Source organism: Apodemus sylvaticus, chromosome 5 (genome assembly GCF_947179515.1).
Source record: "Apodemus sylvaticus chromosome 5, mApoSyl1.1, whole genome shotgun sequence".
In the NCBI taxonomy this organism is placed as follows: Eukaryota; Metazoa; Chordata; class Mammalia; order Rodentia; family Muridae; genus Apodemus; species Apodemus sylvaticus.
The window spans coordinates 115,426,939-115,445,631 of NC_067476.1; the positions used below are offsets into that span (position 1 = coordinate 115,426,939).

The following is an 18,693-nucleotide window of genomic DNA, read 5'->3' on the forward strand; positions in this document are numbered from 1 at the left end:
CTTGCTAATCCAAAGGTTTGAAATTGTGTATTCTTTTTTAGTTTCCCTGCTCACCTGTATTCTTAACATTCCCCTGCCTCACAAGCTCCAACAATGGCAGTGAAACTCTTCCGATGACTGACCAGGAAGTTCTTGAGAAAGCTACTCATGCCTTGACTTGGTTCTTCTGACCTCTGACTCATATCACCTGAAGCCAGAACCACACTGGGTGTTCTATACCAATCCATTTCACAAGAAACTCAAAACAGTCTCAGTCTCTCATGTTTTCTTGTCACATTTAAGGAATCCTGAGAAAGCACAGGCACTTTTGGAATGAGCTTGATAAATTTTTCCATGTGAGAAAAACAACAATTGGAATAGTGAGTGTTAGAAAGTTTATATTTGAAGTATTAAAAGGTATAAATGCCTCTGTGTGTGTGGGGGGGGGATAATTAGGGAATTGGTGGTGATAATAAAGAGGGGCTATCTGCAGGGAAGTCAGTGAGAATTCTAGGTCTGAGGTGTCAGGGGGGATACAGACTTATTGTCCTACATAATCGATGCTATTCTTCATTTTTGCCATCATCAAACAGAGAACACGAGCTGATTAAAATGCAATTTACTTGCTTTTGTCGTCCTAGAACACTCTGTTTTAACTTGCCATTTGAGGATTATTAAATATTCCCTCAGTGAGCCTAGGCTGCTGTAATGGACTAGATAAACAGGCTGGCTTGTAAACACTAGAAGTACATTTCTCACAGTTCTCGAAGCTCAGAAATCCAAGTGTGAAAGATTTGGTGTCTCGTGAAGAACAGCTTCCTTTTTTATAAACAGAGTTTCTCTGTGTAGCTCTGGTTGTCCTGGAACTGTGTAGACCTGCTATGTAGACTCAGAGATCTGCTTACCTCTGCCTGCTGGGTTTAAAGGCATCCTGGCCCCAGCAGCCCATCCTAGCTGAAATGTTTAATTTTGAGCAAATATTGAGCCATTCAACAGGAAAATCACTTCTCTAAACTTACAAAACAAAACATGCCAGGACAACATGGCTGGAGAGATGGCTCAGCAGTCAGCCCTGGCTCTTGTGGAGGACCTAGGTTCCATTCCTACCACCACATGGCAACTCCCAATCATCTGTAACTCCAGTCCCAGGGTCTAGGAGGACACTGAACATACATGGTGCATAAACATACATGTAGGCAAAACACCCATATATATATGTGATTCCTAATGTTCCTTATGGTTTAAGTTTAAATTACTGTGCTTAAGAAATCTATAAAATAAGAATGCCTCTAACCTGTAAGTTCTACTTGCCCAAAGACAGATAATCTCCTGGAATGCTGGGTGCTGCTTGTTGTTAATGTAAGATAATAAACTGTGTATTTTTACTTCTGTAAAAACCTTGGTTGCCCCAACTGTAACAGGACACATGCTTGATCACATATAAGCTGATATGTACATAGGCAGGAAGTGTGTCAAAATTTATTCAGACCAATGAGTCTCTAGGTGACCCCAGGCCTATAGCACATAAAGTTAATAATTAACATTTTAAAATTATTAAAGCATTGACATTTCTTTCTTTTTTTCCATCAGAGCATTCCTATGTATTTATTCACTTATTTTTGAAATAGGATTTTACTCTGTCCCTCTGAGTGGCCTAGAACCCTCAGCTATCTCCCTGCCTCAGCCCTCTGAGAGCTGGGATACAGGCATTTGTCATCTAGCATAACTGAGATTCTTTTTCTTAAAGGTTTATTTATTTATTTTATGTATATGAGTAGACCACAGCTCTCTTTAGACACACCAGAAGAGGGCATCAGACCCCATTACAGATATTTGTGAGCCACCATGTGGTTGCTGGGAATTGAACTCAGGACCTCTGGGAGAGCAGTCGGTGCTCTTAACCACTGAGCCATCTCTCCAATCCATGGCTGAGATTTTTTAATTTAACTTAATTTTGATTTTGTTTTTTGTTTTTATTTGTTTGTTTGTTTGATACATGGTCTCTATGTAGCTCCTGTTGTTCTGGAACTTACTGTGTTAAGTCAGAAAGGCCTCAAACTCAGAGATCTGCCTGCCTGTTGTGATTAAAGGTGTGTACCATCCTACCTGTCCAAGATTTTTTACTACAAACACTTCCTACTACTCTTTCAGTTGGAGAATCAGTAGTGGATGGAGGTCAGCTGATACCCTGGAAAAGAAGAACAGACAGCTATGTGTAGAAAACATTAGAGGGAGCTAGGAATGTAGCTCATTGATGGAATGCTTACCTAGATAATTGTAGGCTCTGGGTTCTAACTCTACAACAAGAACTGGGCATGGTGACACATACTCATAAAATGAGCCCTGGAAAGGCAGAGGCAGGAGGATCAGAAGTTCAAGGTCATCCTCAGCTATATAATGACTTTGAGGCTAGCTTGGGGCACATTAGACTTTGTTTCACAACAAACAAGCACATATGAAAACCGTTTAGGGGATTGGCTATATAGTGAGACCCTGCCACAAACAGATGAAGTAAAACCAATTTCTACCGACAAACAAGACACAAAATACCTCAGGCCAATCATGGCAATGACGATGGCCAACGCAGGCAATGACTGTGCTTCTGGCACCTGCACCCTAGGAGCCTTCAATAGAAGCATTTCCACCAAAGGATCAGTGGGTGATGGTTTCCTCTGTCCCAGCGACCATCTTGCCTTCCTTCGTGAATCTCAGCCAGACCAAGATTTCTGGGATCTATTCAGAGAACAGCTCATCATGGCTGGTGAGTGTAGGCTTTGATTTTTCAGAACCTACATTACTTAGGGTTCTTAAATGCTTCACCCTCCTTTCTAGCCCACTGACCAGAGGTAGGGGAGAAAGAAGGTTAATGGGAAAAGGGGATTGTAGACCTGTTTAGAAGGAGTTCCTTGGGGCAAATCCACCACCAAGGATCAAGATTCACAAGTCTCTCTACCTCTAATCTCCCCAACCTTATAAGACTTTCATGCAAATCTTTTAATCTCTCCAACCTAGTCAGACTTTTGTTCACAAAGGCCTCTTTCCAAATTCCCAGAATTTGGTCACCTGGAGCAGCAGGTCCCTCTCTGCCTTCTCAGATTCTTTTAAAATTAATCAGTCAAGAAAGATGGAGAAGTCAGACCCCAGACATGGTGGGGTTGTGGGTGGGGATACAATCACTCCCTGGATCACACAAAGCCAAGTAAGCTTCCTGATGAGCCACCTCTCCAGTCTTATTCTTTGTTTCTAACTCTATGCATCCTAATCTGGCCTCAAATTTGAGACCCTCCTATTTCAGCATGCCATCTATATGTGTGTGTATGTATATATAAATATATATACACACATATAGATATATACATGATATATACATACACACATTATATATATATATATATATATATATCTGAGTCACAATTAATTCCAGCCTGGGCAAGATCCTGTCTTGAAAATCAAATCCTAGAAAATGAATGAAAGGCAAGCAGAGGGGGAAAGACATCCTTCTTTTTCATTTTCCTGTAAGTGTGGTGGTGTGAATGAAAATGGCCCTCACGGACTCACTGGGAGTGACATTATTGGAGTTGTGGCCTTGTTGGAGAAAGTGTGTCACTGTGGGGTGGGCTTTGAGGTTTCAGAAGCTCAGGCTAGGCCCAGTGTCTGTCTGTCTGTCTCTCCTGCTGCCTGCTGATCCAGATATAGACCTCTCAGCTATGTCTCCAGCATCATGTCTGCCTGTGCACAGCCATGCTTCCTGCCATGATGATAACAGACTAAACTTCTAGACCTGCAAGCCAACCCCAATGAAAGGCTTTCCTTTATTAGCGTTGCCATGGTCATGGTGTCTCTTCACAGCAATGGAAAACTCCAACTAAGACAGAATAAAATAAAATATGGCTATTACAGAAAACAAATAGAAAAAGATAAAATTACTCAAAATTCTACAACTCAGGCACATTTTTTTTTTCAACAGAGAACATGTTATGGCTTCTAATACCCTGACATTGTGTTTATACAGTCTGGCTATTTAGAGGGATCATGATCCTATTGTTGGCATTGGTAGGATGTGGACTATATAAAGAGAGGTTCCCCATGCAGTACTTGACTTCTCTGAAGTGAAGAATTCCAGCTGAGCCAGTATTAAGCAGAGTTGGAGTTCATTAAAGGACTTCCTTAAAGCATAGATTTAAGTGCCGAGATGGAGGCTGTCAGGGAGTGAATAGACAGACAGTGGAGGCTTCTGAAGTTGCATCTCACCAAGTTGTAGAGGAACCTTTGCTTTTTCAGTAAATGAGATCTCAGAGTGGTTCTGGGTGTGCACTGGACGCCACTGCTGTAGTTAAAGTAAAAAGCCTAGGGAAACCGGGCAGTGGTGGCACACACCTTTAATCCCAGCATTCTGGGAGGCAGAGGCAGGCAGATTTCTGAGTTCGAGGCCAGCCTGGTCTACAGAGTGAGTTCCAGGACAGCCAGGGCTATACAGAGAAACCCTGTCTCGGGAAAAAAAAACCAAACAAAAAAACAAACAAAAAACAAACAAACAAACAAAGCCTAGGGCATCAATGTAGCAGAGGAAATTAATATGTCTTTACTGTAAACAAAGGTTTGCCTTATTGTAACAGGGCACCAGATCTTAGTAGGCCCCCGGACCTAAGACTAACTCAGTAATATCCAGGCTGTAAAACTCAGCACATGGACGGCACCACCTGCCAAAATTGAAATATAGACCTAACCCATCATAGTCCATAGGTCTGCAAAAGTCTCTAAATGTGCTAACCTAGCTTTTTAGCTTCTGTAGTCCCCACTTCTGGCTAACAATTCTCGTTAACTGAAGTATGTTAGCCCTGTGTTCTTAAAAGCTTACCCTGGGAAAGGCTCAGGATCCTGAGTGCCCAGTGTGGTTGCCAGATGGCTAATGAAGACTTTCGATTGGCTTAATCCCATGTCTGAGCAGTCTTCTCTAGTGAATACTCCACAACATCTCTGGAGGGTCCACCGAGATTCCAGAGACCAGACCTCAAGCCACTGAAAGTCTCAGAGCCCCTGGGAGCAAGGAAAGGCGTGGTAAGCATGGACCTCCTAAGGGGTGCAAAACCTGAGCTATCCATGACTTCCTTTCTTCAATTGATGCTTAATGTTGTGGGGGAGTCTGATGCCTCTACTCTCAAAGGAAACAAATTAGAAAGTTTCCTGGTCTGTTACTTTTGGAGGTAAGTCTTGTGAAGGTGTCTTCTGTTTGGACACATAGGAGACATGAGTAGTGGCTTCTGATCCAGGGTCCAAGAACTGTGTGTGACATCACTGGATTCCCCTCATCACTGCACAAATGTGTACATGTGCATGCCAGTGTGTACACTATCAATTTTATGTGGTTTCATCAGGTTTTTTTTAATGTGTTTTTCATGTGTTTTTATCATTTGTTTCCCTGTATTGACCTGTGGCTTTGTCTTATGTGAGAAACCCCCTGGCTTAAGCCCTGTGCCCTCTCCAGTTGGGGTCCTGAATCCTTTTGCCTCTGCCAGGTTGCCCAGAGAACTGCCCCCCAAAACAAAACTTCTCTTCTAGTCAATCCTTCTCCCAGAGTGGGAATACTTGCTTGTCTTGTTGCTTGCTACTGCTTATGGTCAGGGTCAGTCCCTATGTGGAGGTGGGAAGGGATTGGGCTTTTCATCCAGGGTTCTCTACCATCTAAGCAGGTGAGCAATCCCTGTGCTCTGACTGCTCTAAGCAGCCCCAAGAAAGGGGGAAAGTTCCCATGGGGTGAGCCTGAAGGATGACAGAGTGAAACTCCTTTCTCTCTCTCTCTCTCTCTATCTATCTATCTATCTATCTATCTATCTATCTATCTATCTATCTATCTATCTCTTTTGGTTTTTTGAGACAGGGTTTTTTTTGCATAGCCCTGGCTGTCCTGGAACTTACTCTGTAGACCAGGCTGGCCTCGAACTCAGAAATCCGCCTGCCTCTGCCTCCCAAGTGCTGGGATTACAGGCGTGCGCTGCCACCACCACCACCACCGCCCAGCTTCCTTTCTCTTTCAAGATTTATGTCTCCTTTTCAATCACTGATCCTTATAATTGGAAAACTCAAAACCTACCATTCTCTGAAAAAAGAAAAGAAAAGAAAGAAAGAAAGAAAGAAAGAAAGAAAGAAAGAAAGAAAGAAAGAAAAAGGAAAGGAAAGGAAAGGAAAGAAAAGAAAAGAAAAGAAAACAAAGGAAAGCCCTCTTTTCGTGGGGGATTTTACATGGCAGGGGATCACTTCCAGATAATGCGCCCTGGACAACAAATTTTCCTTTCTGTACAACACTGACCAGAGCCTTTAAATAGTTTCACTAGATCCTGTTTTAAAGGATTAAAGACAGCTTCTAAAAAGCTTTTTTGTTTGTTTGTTTGTTTTTGGTCACTCAGTCAGCCCCAGATATTAGGGGAAAAAACATATAAAACTTAAAGATCCCAGTTTCTGGAGGTAGCTCAAAAGGTGTTTAACAACAGAGAACTGATTGGGACAAGACCTTTTGCATAAACTGAAAGCCACTGTCACCTTCTCTGAAGATGAGACACAGTTAGACTTAGAGATACCCAACAAAATGTTGATGTCTTACCCTCGGTCAGAAGAATATCTCCTAGCTGGAAGTCTTGCCTTCAATCAAAAGGCACAGTTGGACTATCTCTCAGCCTAACGTAAAAGATTTCCAGGGGTACGGGCAGAAACCAAGCCCCCAGGACTGGCCCAACCCAAAGCTTCCTTCTACAATTGTTCAACGAATCAGTCCAGCTACTCCCATCCAGATTAGATAAGACCCAGTGACCCTGGAAACTAGAGGGAAAGTGTACCCTTGTCTTGGATCTGAGGCAATATGGAGGACTTCGATTTTCCCTCTAGTTTCCAGGGTCACTGGACCTGAAAGGTGGACTCTTTAGCCTCACACTGGTAGAGGTGAGCTAACCCGTCTTTGCTTTTCATGCTTTTTTTAAAAAGGTATTTGCTTTATTTACTTTTCAAATGTTATCCCCTTTCCTCATTACCCCCTGAAACCTCCTATCCCACCCCCTCCCCCTGCTTAAAAATATGGAATGCTTCACTAATTTGCATGTCATCCTTGCACAGGGGCCATGCTAATCTTTTCTGTATCATTCCAATTTTAGTATATATGCTGCCGAAAGGAGCACTTTTTTTTCTTAAGATTTATTTATTTATTAAATGTAAGTACACTGTAGCTGTCTTCAGACACCCCAGAAAAGGGCATCAGATCTCATTACAGATGGTTGTGAGCCACCATGTGGTTGCTGGGATTTGAACTCAGACCTTTGGAAGAGCAGTCAGTGCTCTTAACCGCCAAGCCATCTCTACAGCCCTGTCTTTGCTTTTAAATGTACAGACTCAGAGGGAAGATACAGCAGGCAACTTACAGGGACCAAGGATTTAAACCTTCTCTGACCCCATTTGATAAGACACCAAATGCTGACCTCCTGCCCTCTGTCTGAGTTTTCCCAGGAAAATAGGTAATAAAAGAGCAACCAAGAGACTACTGCAAGAGTTACAGACCTTGGGTTACAGAACGTTGGCTAAGGAAGCCCAACTTTGCATGTCAGAGAAGACCTATCTTGGCTACCAACTGAGGAGAGGCAAAAGGAGCTTCCTTCAGAGTAGGATTGCTGCCATCATCCTAACTCCAAAGACTAAGAGACAGGCTCAAGAGTTCCAAGTTATGGCTAGATATTGTTGCCTCTGAATACCAGAGTCTGTGGAAATAGCAAGCAAGACCTCTATACACTAGCATGGTGGGTGGGGGTAGGGGTTGGGGGTTGGGGATTAAGCCCTTAATCAGGACTCAGACAAAAACAACTCCAACTTTGGCTCCAGCCTTAGCTCTCCAGATGTTTCAAAACCGTCTCATCTGTTTGTCCATAAAACAAAGGGAGTTTTAACCCAAAATTTGAGGCCATGAAAATACCCTGTTCAAATGATTGGACTCTGTAGCCACATGTCTAAGAGCTGTAGCTGCTACTGCTAGTTTGATAAAACCAAGCAAGCAAGCAAACAAACAAACCAGCTAACTCTGGATCAAGATCTTATACACATAGCAGCCCAAGATGTGGTTGAGGCTCTCCTCTAGCTAACTGGTGACTTGTGACTGACCCAGTAGCAGGTCCTACTCCTGGACCACCCTCCAGTTTAATTTGAGAAAACCACTGCCATGAATCTAACCACTCTCTTGCCTGGGGACAATGTGCAGGTGCTCAGTCATGACTGTCATAAGAAGAAATCAAATGTGAGAGCTGCAGTAGTTACTTCAACTGGAACCGTTTGGGCCCAAGCCTGGTACCCGGAGAGTAGAACGGAATGATCTGACTCAGGCTCTCAGGGGAAAAGTGAAGTCCACCACCAAACACATAGACAGTTGCTGTGCTTTTATTACTGGGCATATCCATAGTATAGTCAATTCAAGATGGGGAATGGGGAGGGGCTTCTCACCACTGGTGTGTTAGTCAAAGATCTCTAGGGTCACAGAACTTATGGAACGTCTCTCTATATTGAAGTAGTTTATTGTGATGACTTAAAGTCTCCAATTAACCCAACGATGGTCAGCTGTGAATGGGAAGTCCAAGAATCTAGTAGTTAGTTGCTCAGTCCCACAAAACTAGTTGTTTCTGCTGGTCTTCTGTAGAAGTAATTCCAACAGATGTGTTGGCAAGCAAATGCAAGCAGGTAAAGAAGAGCAAATCTTCCTTCTTCCAATGTCCCTACGTAGGCCTCCAGTAGAGGTGTGTCTCAGATTAAAGGCATGTACCACCATGTCTGGATCTTACTTATCCCAGGCTGTCCTTGGACTCAGAGGTCTCCTTGCCTCACTGTCCTGGGATTAAAGGAGAGTACTACCTTGCCTGAGCCTAAGATTTTCATGGCCACTATGCCTCAAGATCTCCATACCAAGATCCAGGTCAGAAACTTGGGTCTTCCAGCCTCAAGAGTTCAATCACAGGTGAGCTCTTCAATTTTGGATGATAGTTCATTCCAGATATAGTCAGTTGACAACCAGGAATAGCCATTACAAGTAGGAAAAAGGACCTTAAAAACAAAGAAAAGATCTTGGCCCTCCTAGAAATATTCGGCTTCTCCAATGAATTGTGAATTGTTGTTCTCCAGCACCAGACAAACAGCCCTAAGACCAATGGGACCTATTGCTATTCTAACAACATATCCCTGCCTGGAGCTTCTTAAGACTCCATGGTGAAGAAATGAATAGCTCAAGCCCACAGGTTGATGGAGTACACTAGAGGGAAAGATTATTCTCCCAGAATCAACTGGCAGGACTCTGGTAACTGACCTTCACTGGGCTACTCAGCTGGGATCAGACCCAGGAATGTTACACCTAGACTGGACAGCCTAGTGTGGATGTCTCAGACAGATACCAGGTTTGTGCTCAGGTAAATCCAAAACAGAGACACCTTACCCAGGAAGGGGTTCTAATCAAAGATCAACACCCCAGAAAATTCTGGGACACCTGACTTCATCAAGATCCAGCTTGCCAGGGGAGGGTACAAGTACTTGTTAGTCTTTATAGACACATTTTCCAGGTGTGTAAAAGTGTTCCACCTGGACTGAAACTGATCAAATACTGTCTGAAAAGTTTCTTCAGGAGCCAGTCCTCTGACATGACCTCTCTCTAGCAATGGGGTCTAACAATGGCCTTGCTTTCAGAGCCAAAACCTCTCAATTAAAAGCTAAAGTGTTAGATGTAGATTAAAAAAAACATTATTGTTCATGTGGACCTCAGAGTTCTGGCCAGGTAAAGAGAGTAAATGGAACATTAAAAGAGCCTTTAACAAAAGTCTCATTATAATCTAACAAAGGATGCATTAGGCCTCCTTCCTGTGATTTGCTTCAGAGTGCCTGCTGCCCCCCACATAGGGTGGGATTTACTCTGCTGTGAGGTAATGTTTGAAAGACCTCCCCCACTGCTCCCCAGGTAGTTGGCAAAACTCTCTAACCATTCCTTCCTTGAGTCACCACAGGTCTTCCAGGCCTCCATGCCGGCTACTCATTGGACTATTGGAGAGACCCAGATAACTTCTGAGTCCACCATCAGTTTCCCCTTCTCTGAGTCCAGTGATACTATCTGGGTTAAGTTGGTAACCAAAGGAGTTCTGGAACCAACTTGGAAAGGACCCTACACAGTGACTTCACTCTTTTTGTTGTTGTTGTTGTTGTTGTTGTTGTTTTGGATTTGGTTTTTTCGAGACAGGGTTTCTCTGTATAGCCCTGACTGTCCTGGAACTCACTCTGTAGACCAGGCTGGCCTTGAACTCAGAAATTCACCTGCCTCTGCCTCCCAGAGTGCTGGAATTACAGGTGTGCACCACCACCACCCGGCGTGACTTCACTCTTATGGTTGTAAAGGTAACTGGTGTTATACCATGGGTCCACCATCACCCAGGTCAAGAAAGCCAAATACATAGATGTCACTGCCAAATGACTGTCTCCTAGGCTATTGTCTCATTAAAATTAAGTTTTCCTTCAACCTACTGTTTGTCCCTGTCTTAGTTAGGGTCTTACTGCTCTAAGCACCATGACCAAGGCAAGTCTTATAAAGACAACATTCAATTGGGTCTGGCTTACACGTTCAGAGGTTCAGTCCATTATCATCAAGGAGGGAGCATGGTAGTGTTCAGGCAGGCATGTCTTGGGAGAAGCTGAGAGTTCTACATCGTGATCCAAAGGCTGCTAGGAGAAGACTGTCTTCCAGGCAGCTAGGAGAAAGGTCTCAAAGCCCACTCCCACAGTGACACACTTCCTCCAACCAGGCCACAGCTACTCCAACAGAGCCACACCTCCTAAAAATGTCACTCCCTGGGCCAAGCATGTGCAAACCACCACAGTCCCACAGGTAGAGTGTGTTGGGTCCAAAGCCTAGCAGAGTAGTTATCAAAGAGACCAGAGAGACTTTATCCAGCAACTGATGCGAGCAGATGCAGAGTATCACAGCCAAACATTAGGAAGAGCTCAGGGAGTCCTGAGGAGGAGGGGGAGGAAGGATTGGAGGAACCAGAGGGGTCAGGGACACCATAAGAGAAAGACCTAAAGAATCAACAGACTGGGACTTATGGGAACTTGCAGAGACCAAGGAGCCTATAAGAGTCTGACCTAGGTCCTCTGCATATATGTTATGGCAAAATATATGCCATAACCTTCTGGGAACCTCAGGAAGTCACAGTTGTCCCTGACTCACCTACTTGTGGTACACTTTTGCTTCTGGATTGTCTTATCCAGGACTTATTGCATGCAGTTTGCTATGCCACGTTTGGTTCATGTCCCTGGGAGGCCTGCTCTTTTTCTGAGGGGAAGAGGTGGGGGTTAGATCTGTGGGAGAGTGGAGACTAAGGAGAGGGGAGGGAGGAAAACTTCTGTCAAGGATGTAATATGTGAAAGAATTTTAAAAAAGAAAAAAGGGTTTCACCAGTCCCCAGGCCCTTTCATTCCTGGCCAATCTACCTCCTCCGGAGTCTTATGTTTTGTCTTATGACTATGAGCATAAGAGTCATGATCCAGCCCCATCACCCTCAGGCTGGATCTGGGAACTGTGGAGGCCAGAAACAGGGGAGGTGATAGCTGATATGGCGACAGACCAGCAACCCATATTCCATCTTGACCATTGCTTACTAATACCTGTCTGGTGGTATTGGAGAAAGGAAAGATATAGATGTTTATCTTTTGAGATAGGAATACACAGTTTATAATTCTATGCATGCCCTGTGGCTTGACCCCCTATTAACCAGGAACAAGGGAGTTTCCATTGCAAAAATTGTGGTCTTAAATAGCAGTTTCCAGAAAAGACACCGATGAATGTGTGTATAGAATAAAAGACCCCTCCCAAGAATGCACTATAGGAAAATGTTATCCATGACCCATAAAATTAAAAGTCTGGAAAAAGTCCTTCAAAAATATTCTGGCTTTTGGAAAACAGGAAAAACCTGGGGAATCCGATTCTATGCCACAGGAAAGAACCCTGGGCATAAAGCTAATCACTGCCAGCCAGAAACTGATCAGGGCTGCTGGTTTTGCTTAAATTCTGAGTCCCTGTCTTACAGGCTAGGAACTAACCAGACTGTGGGCCCATTGACTGACAAAACTAATTATGACTGGAGGCAGTCCAAATCAATGATGGACAGTTAAAAAGGGGGGCTGAAATTTGTCTAATATCCAAAACCTTCAACCTAGGCATTTCCTCTTATTCTGATGTTTTCCATTCTGCCTGATGGGTTAATTCATGTAGACAACAGCAATATTAGTAGGCCCAAAACTACTTGGTAAGCATATATGAATAGTTTGAATAATGTGCCTCTTCTGAGGCTTTCCAGACTAAGTAGACAGGTTGGCGAGGACCTAGAGGTATTAAAATTTCCATTTCTGAATTAAAATAACAGAACCACTTGTGGAAATGGTCTTACAAAACTGGAGCTGTCTAGACTTACCTTGTAAGACCCCCAAAAAACCCAGGGCGCCCCAGCACCCCACGCCTTGGAAAGCGATATCCAAATCACTCTCGAGAAACGGTCTCGATGCAAGAGCATGAGGATTTCTTTTATTCTAGAATTCTGGGTTCCACAGCTGTACACTGCACAGGGCTAGAAGACTGTGGACCCCCGAGAGCAGAATTTTGACAGCTTTTATAAGTTTACAACAAAGCCTGCAAATCACAAACCAATTATTCCTTAGCGTTGCCTGCATAGTGTGGACCAATCAATTTGTACCACTCTATAATTTTTAGACCAATTAGTTTAAATTATCGGAGCCCGCGCTCAGTGGACCAATTAGTTTCCTATTGGAGCCTACAGCTGCGTGAACTCCTGGATAGGGATAATGGCGCAAGCAGTTTACAGAAGCACGATGAGCTTAGCTCATTTCCAGTTACCTTGTGGGGCCAGGATCACCTACTCAAGGCCTTTTTGTCTAGCTCTTAAAGGGCAGGCTCTGGACTGTGACCTTTTACCTAGTTTTTAACAAAAAGCACAAAGAGCGAGCTCTGGAATCTGAAGTGTTTGGGGCTCCTTAGAAGGCTGGAGTTAGGCTGTATTATTTTTTATCCTTTCAAGCTCTCATAAGAAAAAGGAAAGTATGGTATGAGAAGCTTGTTATTTCTGTGCTAATTGTCTTAGGGTTTCCATTGCTGTGAGGAACACTGTGACCAAGACAGCTCTTATCAAGGACAACATTTCATTGGGGCTGCTTATGGGTTCAGAGGTTCAGTCCATTATTACCATGGCGTGAAGCATGGCAGCATCCAGGCAGGCATGACGCTGGAGAGTTTTACATCTTGTTCTGAAGGCAAACAGGAGAAGACTGACTTCCAGAGGGCTAGGAGAAGGGTCTCAGAGACCACCCCACAGTGACACACTTCTTCCAAGGCCACATCTACTTCAGCAAGGTCATACCTCCTAATAGTGCCACTCCCTAAACTAAACATATTCAAACCACCAAAAGGAGTAATTAAAAGACCTTGTTATGGTTGGAAAAAATAAAACAACTCAAAAAAGAGAGAAAGATAAAGACATTAATCAGATAATTGGTATCAATCTCTGTTCTCTTGGACCCTCTGGCTAACTACTCTGCTAGCAGCACTTTCTTTAATTCTTACTCTGACTGAATTACAGGTGGGGCCTTGCATCTTAAACTATATGGCCTATTACGTATCAGTTCAGTAAAATTAATAGTACTTAAAACCAACTCCACCTCTTTAAAACAGGGTAAGTCCATAGTTTTACTAAGACAAGTTGGAAACTGGTTTTCATTTGTTTTCAAATATAGAGCAACTGCTTGGGGGGTGGGGGGGAGAGCAGGGATAGAATGTGTTAGAATTAGGAAATGAAAACTCTCGCCTCAGCCAGGCGTGGTGGCGCATGCCTGTAATCCCAGCACTTGGGAGGCAGAGGCAGGCAGATTTCTGAGGTCGAGGCCAGCCTGGTCTACAGAGTGAGTTCCAGGACAACCAGGACTACACAGAGAAACCCTGTCTCTTAAAACCAAAAAAAAAGAAAAAAAAAGAAAGAAAGAAAGAAAGAAAAAAAAGAAAAGAGAAAGAAAGAAAGAAAACCTCTGGTCTCAGCATGAAGCTTATTAGATGGTTGAACTGTTTTTTTCAAACTGCGAGGAAGCAAAAGGCTGACACAAGACCCACTTAGTCAGAAAGACTGGCTTCAGACTACAAGAGCCACCCGGGGTATGTTCTATCTAGTGAAGCAGACTGGATCCCAGCACTTCATAAAATGCTATGCAAAGACAGAATTACACAGGTAATTCTACACAGTTTGAGACTGAGCAGAAATCCCTTAAGGCCACTCTAGAGGGTCATGAAGATCACAGGGAGAGAGACAAGTCTGTGAAGGTCCCAGCTGTAAGATAGACTTTGCTTCAAGCCTTTACCTTATGAGCTGATGCAAGGACAAAGAAGTGGGGATATAGGAATGGGGCACAGGGGAGAGAGAAACTTTCACTCAGGAGTCACAGAGGCCTTTTCAGAAGCCGAATGAGACACATCTCAGAATCCCATCAGATTTTGTTGGCCTGAAGCATTTACCATCTGGGCCCTTGTCTTAGTTAGGGCTTTACTGCTGTGAACAGACACCATGACCAAGACAAGTCTTATATAGGACAACATTTAATTGGGACTGGCTTACAGATTCAGAGGTTCAGTCCATTATCATCAAGGTGGGAACATGGCAGCATCCTGGCAGGCAGGATACAGGAGGAACTAGAGGTCTACATCTTCATCTGAAGGCTGCTAGCAGAATACTGGCTTTCAGGCACTTAGGATTGGGGTATTATGGGGGCTGGAGAGATGGCTCAGTGGTTAAGAGCAATGACTATTCTTCCAGAGGTCCTGAGTTCAATTCCCAGCAACCACATGGTGGGTCACAACCATCTGTAACAAGATCTGACACTATTCTTCTGGAATGTCTGAAGACAGCTACAGTGTACTTACATATAATAAATAAAGAAATCTAAAAAAAAAAAAAGGATTAGGGTATTAAACCCACGCCCACAGTGACTGACCTATTCCAACAAGGCCACACCTGGCCCAAGCAGACACAGACCATCACTGCCCTTGAGCCAACGTTTTCTGGACATCAATATTTCTGTTCTTCACACAGGTATCCAGAGAGATTTCTGGAGGCTCAAACAGACAATAATACAGTATAATAATAATAATGTAATATAAAATAATATTTTGTAGGATATTTCTAAATTCATTCATTCCCAAAATGGTGAGTACCTCCCATTTGCAAGGTCAAAGAGGAAAAGATACTAGAATAGCCAGACATTCAGATTCTGCTCTTGAGATGGTTCCACTGGTGTAGCCCATTCAGGCAAACTTTGGCACATGCTCTGACCAACAATGGGCAGAAGTAATACTATAGTATTACTATAGTATTACTATAGTATAGAAATACTATAGTATTTCTGAAGCCTGCTGTTCCCACCACCTCCCTCATGCTGCCTTGGGAAGACACTGGGCTTAGACCAGAGATCCTCAACCTGTGGGTGACATACCATAGATTTACAATTTATAACAGTAGCAGATTATAACAGGTGTTACAACTCATAATGTAGCAAAACTAAAGTTATGAACTAACAGTGTAATAGTTTTATGGTTTGGGGTCACCAGAACATAAGGAACTGTATTAAAGGATGGTAGCATTAGGAAGGTTGAGAACCACTGACTAGCACTGACTAGCATACCTTTAATCTTAACTCTTGGGAGGCAGAGGCAGGTGGATCTTTATGAGTCTGAAGCCAGTCTGGTTTACAGGGTGAGTTGCAGGACAGCCAGGCTGTTACATAATAAAACTCTTTCTTGAAAAACCAACCAACCAAACCCAACAAAACCAAAAACCAAAACACTGGCTTAGACTATCAAGAAAGGAGACTGTGGAAAAACCATCCACCTGAGCCCAGCCTTCACCGCAGAGTCATAAGGGCATACAATGATTGTGAGTTTAGCTCATGGAGTTTCCCATGGTTTCTTTATAAGAAATAGATAATTGATACATGCGGATGATGACTGTAGAAGCGAGAGCAACACCCAAACTGTCTATGTCCACCCCACCCACCCTACCTACCCCACCCTACCTACCCCACTCTACCTACCCTACCCTACCTACCCCACCCCACCTACCCCACCCTACCTACCCTATACCACCTACCCCACCCCATCCTACTCTGCCCCGTCCTACCCCATGCCACCCTTGGTTTATAAATATGTTACATGACAAAAGGGAAGAACGTAGGCTTGTTTTTGCAGGGCCAGAGAGCAAACCCAGAGCCTTTGAATGCTAGGCAGGTGCTCTACCTCAACCTGGCTGCTATATAGCTAGGACTCAAAAAGTTTTCACCCACCTACTTCCACCTCTCGAATGCTAGGCATGATCCCCGTCACCAGGCACCAAAGATATTAATGAGAGATCACCCTGCATTACTTGGATTGTTCTAATTAGATCATATGATCCCTTACAAGAAGAAAAAATTCTCCAGCTAACAGACGCCAAAGGCAGAGATTTGAAACTGTGACTAAGGTATGACCTGCTTTGCAGAAGCCAAGTGGAAAGTGTTAAGAGGCCAAAAGAAAGCCTCTGAGAGCCAAGGCGGGCCTTGGTTCAGAATGAGCAAGCTGACTGGAATGGAAGATTCGAATGTGTCCACCAGTCTCAGGAACTTAGAAGAGAAAGCACCTTCAGCGTTCCCTGAAGGGACCAAGCTCTGCGAATACTCTGATGGCCCTTTCTGGAACCAACACAGACATCCTAGCCATGCCACTTTCTTGAAGTTCAACAGGGGGGGCTATGGTTGCTGCTTTAATCCAGTATGTTTGAAGCTGTTTATTACAGCAACAACTGACGGTCAGCCACTGAAAGGCAATTTAAGCAGCCTTCCTTCAAGGGGTGTGCCCCAAGCTGAGAAGGGAAGATCTGATGACACCAAGAAAAAGGCAGCCCTGCTCTGGTGTCCTGCAGGAGGCATGTCAGATCCACCCCCAATCCCCACCCTTACCCCACCCCACCCCCACCCAGCACAGAAGCAATCCCTGAGATAAATGCCAGTCAAGGTAGCTGTCTTGGTGATCCCAGGAAACTCCAGTAGAAGGTGGGAGAGTGAGACAGGGAAATGACTGAACCCCAAAACATGAATTACACAGCAGAACACCGCAGACACCCGGAGTGCAGTCCTTCTCAGTGATGCTAGGAAACAGTGGAGGCTGTGCCTCATGTCACCTTACCCAAGGGATACGGTCATGGGGGATTAATACATCAACTGCCATCAACATAGTTAAACGTCTCTTTTGGGAGCATTATTCTCATGATACTCTGGGCTGGTGTGCACATTTGAAGAATAGAGACACCAACAATTCAGGATCACTCTTGGGGCAGGGACATAGGGTGGGAAGGAGTAGGAGGGGCTGTCTGTTGGACATGTGGCCTTGTGCACCCAACTGATGAGTCCAGGAGATATGAGCGAGACATTTTAGCGCTTACAGTAAGGGGATAGTAATGGTGCAGATGGAGAGTAAGGGGCATGCTCACAGAGGCACTGAAACATCCAACGGACTGTTGAGAAACGCTCAGGGGTTAACCTGGAGTCAAATGACTTACTGCAACACCCCTCGCTTGGTGCCTTGGGGCGAATTACTTTATTGCTCTTAATGCCATCTCTTATCATATTATCAAGGATTCAAATGGCGGATAATTGCAGCCTCCACAGAGATTAGATAGTGCTTTTAAAGAATCTGAATTTGGCAGTGTCAGCCCTCAGTCAACAAGAAGATATATAACTATCAGGGTTATGTCCTATGTGAGTTTGTGATTATTCACAGGCAGAGTTTGGAGGAGTGGTCTGGGGAGGGGTTGGGCTAGAACAGTGGGCAGCAGTGGGTCTTAGCTATTTTATATATAAAATATACATACAATTATACATAAATGTATTTTATCTTATTTTTTATAAGATTTATTTATTCTTATATGTAAGTACACAGTAGCTGTCTTTAGACATACCAAAAGAGGGCGTCAGATCTCATTACGGATGGTTGTGAGCCACCATGTGGTTGCTGGGATTTGAATTCAGGACCTTCTGAATTCAACTCTTAACTGCTGAGCCATCTCACCAGCCCCATAATGTATTCTATAATGTGGACTTGGAGTAGAGGTAGATCTTCAGTGGCAGAACACATGCTTAGCATGTAAAATCAACATTCTTAACATGCCCAATGAGCAGCATGGAATTTTTCAAAGTTTAATTTGAATTTTTAAAATTGATTCAGGCTTTCTTTTAGGAAATGAGACACTGTAATCCAGGACTTCTGACCCTGAAGGTCAGTAGCTGTCTCGAGTTCGGCAAGTAGAGGTCAGGTGGTCTAGAAGCTAGGCTAGGAAAAGAGCCACTCCTATCTCCACCTCCTGATAAAAGTGGCCTTTTCCTTCAGTGATGAATGGAAGAAGCCACAGCAACAGTGATAAAAAAAAAACTGTGGCTTGTCGCTGGTGAGAAAGTAAACAATTCCCATGATACTTCCAAATTAAACACCTTTCAAAAAAATTGTGCACTCCACCTCTCTGTCTGTCCCTGCCTCTGTCTGTCTGTCTGTCTGTCTCTCTCTCTCTCTTTCTGTCTCAGTCTGTGTGTGTGTGTGTTTGTGCGTGCACATGCACATGTCAGACATGCCAAGAC

At 43.8% G+C, this 18,693-nt stretch overlaps 1 non-coding gene across 1 annotated transcript; it reads right to left on the reverse strand.

The window, feature by feature from the left end:
- Positions 1-7,038: 7,038 nt before the first annotated feature.
- Positions 7,039-7,145, reverse strand: LOC127686475 (U6 spliceosomal RNA). Its single transcript, XR_007978107.1, has one exon. It is a non-coding gene; the product is annotated as a U6 spliceosomal RNA (small nuclear RNA).
- Positions 7,146-18,693: the final 11,548 nt, after the last annotated feature.